The sequence below is a fragment of the Rana temporaria genome, chromosome 4 (genome assembly GCF_905171775.1).
Source record: "Rana temporaria chromosome 4, aRanTem1.1, whole genome shotgun sequence".
Taxonomy (NCBI): domain Eukaryota; kingdom Metazoa; phylum Chordata; class Amphibia; order Anura; family Ranidae; genus Rana; species Rana temporaria.
This window is the reverse complement of record NC_053492.1, coordinates 87,482,305-87,488,446: the sequence shown is the minus strand read 5'-3', so window position 1 is coordinate 87,488,446 and position 6,142 is coordinate 87,482,305.

The following is a 6,142-nucleotide window of genomic DNA, read 5'->3' as shown; positions in this document are numbered from 1 at the left end:
CATTTCTGGGATTCTGTGCAGCTGGCTACCAAGCATGCACCTCCCGTTCCCGCGCCTGCACAGTAATGACGCTGCGCAGCGCACTGTATTGAGCTTACATTGCCCAAAGACTCCTGGGATCAATGACACAGATATCCCAGGAGTCAACAGGACAGGCTGATTATGTGAAATATAAAAACAACACGTAAATTATATATTAAATACAGCTGATGTGAATAAAAATTAAAATGAGTGAGCACCAGAAGCAATCAAATAGTCCAAAGCGTCCAAATATAAGATGAATAAATTGTAATAAATTGTACAATAAATTGTAATGTGAATATTTCACTATGACAGCTAGTTTATCTGCTTTACGACCGCTCCATAACAGATTTACTGCTATAGGTGAGCTGCTCTGTGCAGAATTACGTATCTATATGCGATTCTGCACTTCCAGGTTTTGGGCACAAGCCTGCACCGCCGCCGGCTCGCTCCCATTGTGATCGTTCGTTACTCTGACAAAATGACAGTCTGCCTATGTAAACAAGGCAGACTGTCATTCTGTGAGTACTGAAGACATGGATCCTGTGTTTCTGTAAAGCAGAAACACAGATCCATGTCTTCCAGTAATAAAAGTACCTCCATCACAGTTAGTAAGTAGGGATGAGCCAAACACCACCCCGTTCGGTTCGCACCAGAACCTTCGAACGGACCGATCATTCGCGCGAACGTTAGAACCCCATTGAAGTCTATGGGACTCGAACGTTCGAAATCAAAAGTGCTGATTTTAAAGGCTAATATGCAAGTTATTGTCATAAAACGGGGTTGGGGACCCGGGTCTTGCCCCAGGGAACATGTATCAATGGAAAAAAAAGTTTTAAAAACTGAAGTTTTTTCGGGGGCAGTAATTTTAATGATGCTTAAAGTGAAAAAAAAAAATGAAAAATTCCTTTAACCACTAGCCGACCGCCCACCGCCGTTATACGTCGGCAAGTTGGCTCGGCTGGGCGAGAGCACGTAGTATAACGTCCTCTCTCCCAGCCGCCACTAGGGGCGCGCCCCCCGCTCGCCCCCGACTCCCGTGCGTGTGCCCGGCGGGCGCGATCGCCGCCGGGCACACGCGATCGCTCGGTACAGAGCGGGGACCTGGAGCTGTGTGTGTAAACACACAGCTCCCGGTCCTGTCAGCAGGGGAAATGCTGATCTTCGGTTCATACAATGTATGAACCGAGGATCAGTGTTTCCCCTAGTGAAGCCACCCCCCCCCCCCTACAGTAAGAACACACCCAGGCATACTTAACCCCTTCCCCGCCCCCTAGTGTTAACCCCATCACTGCCAGTGGCATTTTTATAGTAATCCAATGCATTTTTATAGCACTGATCGCTATAAAAATGCCAATGGTCCCAAAAATGTGTCAAAAGTGTCCGAAGTGTCCGCCATAATGTCGCAGTACCGAAAAAAAAAATCGCTGATCGCCGCCATTACTAGTAAAAAAAATATAATAAAAATGACATAAAAATACCCCCTATTTTGTAAACGCTATAACTTTTGCGCAAACCAATCAATAAACGCTTATTGCGATTTTTTTTTACGAAAAATATGTAGAAGAAAACGTATCGGCCTAATCTGAGGAAAAAAAATGTTTTTTTTATATATTTTTGGGGGATATTTATTATAGCAAAATGTAAAAAATATTCACATTTTTCAAAATTGTCGCTCTATTTTTGTTTATAGCGCAAAAACTAAAAACCGCAGAGGTGATCAAATACCACCAAAAGAAAGCTCTATTTGTGGGAAAAAAAGGACGCCAATTTTGTTTGGGAGCCACGTCGCACGACCGCGCAATTGTCTGTTAAAGCGACGCAGTCCCGAATCGCAAAAAGTACTCTGGTCTTTGGGCAGCAATATGGTCCGGGGGGTAAGTGGTTAAATATCGTACCTGCTGGGTGTCTATAGTATGCCTGTGAAGTGGCACGTGTTTAGAACTTTCCCTGCACAAAATTACATTACTATAAGAAAAAAGTCATTTAAAACTGCTTGTGGCTTTAATGTAATGCCTGGTCCCTGCAATATGGATAAAAATCACAGAGAAAAATAGCATGGGTTTCCCCGCCCCCCTCCCCCCAGGTCATTACCAGCCCCTTTGGCCCTATATACTTTCAACAGCAGTATACAGGCGGTGCAAACAAGACAGGGACTGTATGTTTGTTGTTAAGTAGAATCTGTTTGTAATTTTGAACTGGTACTTTTTTAAAGTATAGCTCCAGCCAAAAAATCTATTTTAAGCTTTTTGGAAAACATAGAGAAGGGTTATCACCCCTGTAACATTTGTTTTGCTGTCTGTGCGCATCTGTTCAGAAGATTGCAATTCACTTTCTGTCCCAATGACAAATGTTATTTTGAAAATGTTTTTTTTTTTTAGTGAAACAAGGATTGGTGATAAAGCATCAGTGGAGAGGAGACACCTCTTACAGAAGAGAATTTCCCTTCCTATGGGTAGATTTCCTCTCACTTCCTGTTGTCTCTTTCCGTTTGCAAGTAGGAGTCGTTTGTAAGTTGGATGTTTGAAAGTAGGGGCCTGCCGTATATACTCTGCAGAAATTTGGGCCCTAGGTGTTGGTGGTGCCACAACACTGTAAGCCCATCGCAGTTAGTCTTGGTGGGCGCTGAAACGCCCTGCTGAGTGAACTATTATATAAAAAATTGTTATTACATGCCATTGTTGAACAGTGGTAGAAAATTTGGGTCTTTGGTGCTGGCGCCACAACACTGTAAGTCCTCACAGTTACTCTTGGTGGGCGCAGGAATGGGCCCTGCTGTGAAATATTGGATCAAGAATTGTAATTACTAGCCCCTGTTGAACAGGGGCAGAGAAATTGGGCCTTAGGCACTGGTTCCACAACACAGCAACCCCTCACAGATACTCTAGTTGGAGCTAATACTCTGTGGTATTAATATGAGAACAACAGCAATTGTATTCACGTAGCTTTAGGTGCACACTGTGCAGAGGACACAGTACACCAAGGGAAAATACTTGCAGATCCCTGCCTGTGGTATTAATATGAGAACACCAGCAAATGTATTGATGTAGCTTTAGGTGCACACTGTGCAGAGGACACAGTACACCAAGTGAAAATACTTGCTGATCAGCCACTGCCTGTGGTATTAATATGACAACAACAGCAATTGTATTCACGTGGCTTTAGCATAGCTCCCAACTGTCCCTGATTTTGAGGGACTGTCCCTGATTTGGAGCAATGTCCCTCTGTCCCTCATTCCTCCTCATTTGTCCCTCATTTTGGTCTGATCTATATAGATGTATATAAAATGCACTTTTTATTTATCAAAAAGTGTTTCCCAGTGATAAACCTTTCATCCAAATTCTAAATTGTTGCATTTGTAAATGCCAAAAGTCAAAATAAAGGAATAGTAGTGGTAAAAAAAGCACTTGTGGGTTTAACCAATCTTGTTTTTTTTTTACAATTCTCCTTCAAGGGGGCGTGGCAAGGTGTGTGTCCTATGCCTGCATGCTTTTACTGATAGGTGTCCCTCATTTCCATCTCAAAAAGTTGGGAGGTATGGCTTCAGGTGCACACTGTGCAGAGGACACAGTACACCAAGTGGAAATACTTGCTGATCAGCCACTGCCTGTGGTATTAACATGAGAACAACAGCAATTGTTATCATGTAGCTTTAGGCGAACACTGTGCAGAGGACACAGTACACCAAGTGAAAATACTTGCTGATCAGTCACTGCCTGTGGTATTTATATGACAACAACAGCAATTGTATTCACGTGGCTTTAGGTGCACACTGTGCAGAGGACACAGTACACCAAGTGAGAATACTTGCTGATCAGCCACTGCCTGTGGTATTAATATGAGAACAACAGCAATTGTATTCACGTAGCTTTAGGTGCACACTGTGCAGAGGACAAAGTACACCAAGTGATTAATACTTGCAGATCCCTGCCTGTGGTATTAATATGAGAACACCAGCAAATATATTGATGTAGCTTTAGGTGCACACTGTGCAGAGGCCACAGTACACCAAGTGAAAATACTTGCTGATCAGCCACTGCCTGTGGTATTAATATGAGAACAACAGCAATTGTATTCACGTGGCTTTAGGTGCACACTGTGCAGAGGACACAGTACACCAAGTGAAAATACTTGCTGATCAGCCACTGCCTGTGGTATTAATATGAGAACAACAGCAATTGTATTTGTGCAGAGGACACAGTACACCAAGTGAAAATACTTGCTGATCAGCCACTGCCTGTGGTATTAATATGAGAACAACAGCAATTGTATTCACGTGGCTTTAGGTGCATACTGTGCAGAGGACACAGTACACCAAGTGAAAATACTTGCTGATCAGCCACTGCCTGTGGTATTAATATGAGAACAACAGCAATTGTATTCACGTGGCTTTTGGTGCACACTGTGCAGAGGACACAGTACACCAAGTGAGAATACTTGCCGATCAGCCATGGCCTGTGGTATTAATATGAGAACAACAGCAATTGTATTCACGTAGCTTTAGGTGCACACTGTGCAGAGGACACAGTACACCAATTGAAAATACTCTCACAGAAGAGATGTCTATGTCTCTTCTGCAATAAAATACATCTGCCTACCTACCTGCCTGGTCGCTGCTTGTTGTGGCATGTAAATTGAGCTGTGCTTGTGCGGGCAGCTTATATCACCGGCACAGTCCCTGTATCGGGATCACTGAATTCTGCGCCCATGCAGGACTTACGTCATCACGTATCGGCCTATACAGTATAACTACATGAAGACCTGGGAGAAGATGCTGGCTAGGGACACCTAACAGAGAGGAGGTAAGTAGAGTGACTTTTGCCTAGGTTCACACTTGTGTGTTGCAGGATATCACGCATACCTCCCAACATTTTGAGATGGGAATGAGGAACTCCTACTAGAAAATGTATGAAGGCATAGGACACACCCCCTGCCACACCCCCTTAAAACAGAATTAACCCAAAAACACGTTTAATTCACAAGGGTTTTATTTTACCACTACTATTCCTATTTTATTGGCTTTTAAAATGTACAAATGCAGCAATTTAGAAATCAGATGAAAGGTTTAGCGCTGGGAAACACTTTTTGAAAGATAAAAAAATGCATTTTATATACAACTCTATGGATCAGACCAAAATGAGGGACAAATGAGGAGAATGAGGGACATTGCTCCAAATCAGGGACAGTCCCTCGAAATCAGGGACCCTTGGGAGCTATGCATTATGTGATTTGCACAGAAATCGCACCACATTCCCATGCACATCACATGCGATGTCCGTGTGATGCGATTTGAGCCCTACATTTTGTAGGGCTCAAATGGCATCAGCACCAAAATGGTACAGGACCCTTTTTTCTGCACCTGAACCACATCCATGCGATGCGATCCTGGCAATCGCACTGCGTTTTGTGAGCTGTTTCCGGGTTTCGTTAACACAACTCTGACTCCCGCACCAGATCACATGGATCCTGTTAGATTGCAATGCAGGAAACGCACAGGGTTCTCTGCGTTTCCCAGGCTCCTTTCACACCTTTGCCAGTGACAGCTGCTGCAGCTTGTTTTTCAAGCTTTTTTTAGTTGAGCGTTTTTAGAGCGGCACAATTCATTTGAATGGGTCTTCCTCCACTCTAAAAGAAGCTCACGTACCAAATCTCGGTATGCGGATGCAATTTTAGCTGCAATTATGGAGCATTTTGATGATCCACAATCGCAGAAAAATTGCACCACGTTTGGGGTGCCATTAAGAAATAATGGCATCGCGAACGCGTTCCGCCGTGATCCCGAACGCTCAGCTGTGAATGGCGCCTTAGTGTGGAGCAGGGCTTAGTTCTGCTTTATTGGAATGTGGTGAAGCTCGAAGCTGATTGGTTACCATAGCTGATCCAGATGGTGCCTGTTGTTTCAGTATATAGTAGCGGTGTAGACAGTACAGGACTGACAGGTCCTCTTTATGAACAGTCTGCTGTCACTGTGCACTCCGCCTGAACTGTGTAGTTTGTAAACATGTATAGTTCCCCTGTGGGCGTGTCAGTGGGCGGGTACAAGGCGCCTATGTGAGCCCAGCTCAGCATTCCACTGCCCCCCCCAGCACTGCACAGCATTGTACTGTATTGCAGTCTTGGC